Below are 2,456 nucleotides of genomic sequence, written 5' to 3'. Positions count from 1 at the left end.
CTTCGCCAGGGTGCGCACCTTGATGCGCACGCCTTGGCTGGGCTGCGCACCTTGGTGGGCGCCATGGTGCGCACCTTTCGTGCGCTCCAAGGTGCGCACGAAGTCGGAGCTCGGTTTGCCCCGGGTGCGCACCTTGGTGGGCGCCATGGTGCACTCCGAGGTGCCCAAGATTGGTGCGCACCAAGGAGCGCTCCGAAGTGCGCTCCAAGGTGCGCGCGAAGTCGAAAGTTGGGTTAATTGTCCGGTTTGCCTCGGGTGCGCACCTTGCGTGCACCTTCGCCAGGGTGGGCGCCTTGGTGCGCACACCTTGGCTGGGCTGCGCACACCTTGGCACCCGCGTTTCCTTCATTTTAAATTTTTTTTTTTTACAATCTCTCAAGTGGGAAATTCTATAATCTCAACTTTTTTTGCCTTTTCAGGAAACTTTTGAATGGAGCGCATCATTGGTGCGCTCCGAAGTGTGCTCCAAAGCTCTCTCCAGCTGCGTGCACCTGCCCCGGCCGCGCACCCGGCCCCGCCCAGCTTCGCTCACCTGTCCCGGGCGTCTGGTGCGGAACCTTAGAGTAAGAAACATCACCGTGCACCTTGGCCAACGTGCGCGACTCGACCGAGCGCGCACTGGCCGAGGTGCACACCGATTTCACCTGGGTGCGCGCGCAGCACCTCGGGCGCACCGGGGTGCGCGCACAACGCCCGGGTTGCACCGTGGCCTGTGTGCTCGGGGCGCCTCGGGTGCGCGCTCGGTGTCGCCCCCGCGCGCGCGGTAGTGCGGGCAGCGCACCCCGGCCCGGCCCGGCCCCGACGAGAACGCAAACGGGCAAAAGGTTTATTCAAATAGCATTGCGACGCCCGGCGAAAAACTAAAAAAGGGTGCAACACCGGGACTTCCCGGGAGGTCACCCATCCCAGTACTACTCCGGCCCAAGCGCGCTTAACTGCGGAGTTCTGATGGGATCCGGTGCACTAACGCTGGTATGATCGCACCCGTTATGAGCTTGTCGCAGTGTGTACTTAGCAAACCGCGACCCACGTGCGAATCCACCCCGGCCACCCACCCCCGTCGAGGTGCACACCCTCCCTCGCGAAGTGCGCCCCGTTCGCCAAGTGTGAGCCCTGCCCGGGTGCGCGCACCTTGCTAGGGCGTCGGGTGTGCACCCGGCCCGGCCTACGTGCGTGCACCTGGAGGGGGCGTCGTGTGCGTGCAGTGTCCCGTCTGCAACGCGGTGCCCACACACCACCTCGGGCGCAACGACCTGCGCTCACATGTGGGCCGAGTGCACCTTGGTGCATGTTCGGGGCGCCTCGGGTGCACGCTCGATCTTGCCCCGGTGCACCAAGGCGCTCGGTTTGCCCCGGGTGCGCACTTGGTGCAAGGTGGGCACCCAAAATAGGGATCAAGCACCAAAACACAAGTTTCGGGATGCAAAATGGGACCCAAGGACCACAAATGCGTTCCAAGACCCATGATGGGTCCACGAGAACAAAAATGTGTTCCGAGACTTAATAAACAAATATTGGGTTTTAGGAGAAGAAACATGCTCTGATGCCCAAAACGAGAATCGACCCCGAAAAGGCCACAGGCCAAAAGTGGGATGCGAGACAAAAAAAAATGGGACCCGAGGACCAAAATTGGGTTCCCAGGTCGAAGACAGGGCAACCGGACAAGAAACGACCTCTAAGGCTCGAAATGAGTCCCGACGACTAAAACTTGACAAGAAGCACCCATCAGGCACCCAACTCGACACCCATGGGATGCCGACCCACCCGGGCTTCCACCTAGCACACCTTGGCACCCACCCACCCTCGCACCCAACCTCGCACCCAACTTAGCACCTTTGAACCCACATTGGCACTCACCCTGACCCTGGCACCTTGGAACCCACATTGGCACTCACCTTGACCCTGGCACCCACCTTTGCACTCACCTTGGGACCCACCCTGGCTCCCACCTCGGCACCCACCCAGACACCCACCTTGGTTCCTTGGCACCCACCTTGGATCCTTGGCACCCACCCCGACACCCACCTTGGCACGCAACTTGGCTACTTGCCACCCACCTTGGCTCCTTGACGCCCACCCCGACAACCACCCCGTGACCTACCCTGGCTAGGGTTGGTGCACACCCACCCTGGTGCCCACCTTGGCACCCACCCTATGACCCACCTTGGCACGCACCTTAGTACCCACCCCGTTACCCACCCTAGGACCCACCCCGTGACCCACCTTGGCCAGGGTGGGTGCCTTGGTGCGCACAACTTGCCTGGGCTGCACACCAGGGCGGGCTCAAGATGGCACCCGCGTTCCGTTTTTTTCACTATCTTTCAAAACGGAAATTTTAAAATCTCATTTTTTTCTTTTTTTTGCCTTTTCTGGAAATTAGTGAAGGCAGCGCATCAAAGGTGCGCAATGCTGGTGCGAACCCGGGAGCGCTCCGATGTGTGCTCCAAGGTGCGGCG

General features: G+C 60.9%; 1 non-coding gene across 1 annotated transcript; it reads right to left on the bottom strand.

The window, feature by feature from the left end:
• Positions 1-867: 867 nt before the first annotated feature.
• Positions 868-986, bottom strand: LOC131866602 (5S ribosomal RNA). The gene has a single exon (XR_009365203.1). It is a non-coding gene; the product is annotated as a 5S ribosomal RNA (ribosomal RNA).
• Positions 987-2,456: the final 1,470 nt, after the last annotated feature.

This window comes from Cryptomeria japonica, unplaced genomic scaffold (assembly GCF_030272615.1).
Source record: "Cryptomeria japonica unplaced genomic scaffold, Sugi_1.0 HiC_scaffold_151, whole genome shotgun sequence".
Taxonomy (NCBI): domain Eukaryota; kingdom Viridiplantae; phylum Streptophyta; class Pinopsida; order Cupressales; family Cupressaceae; genus Cryptomeria; species Cryptomeria japonica.
This window is presented reverse-complemented; position numbering and strand designations above follow the sequence as displayed.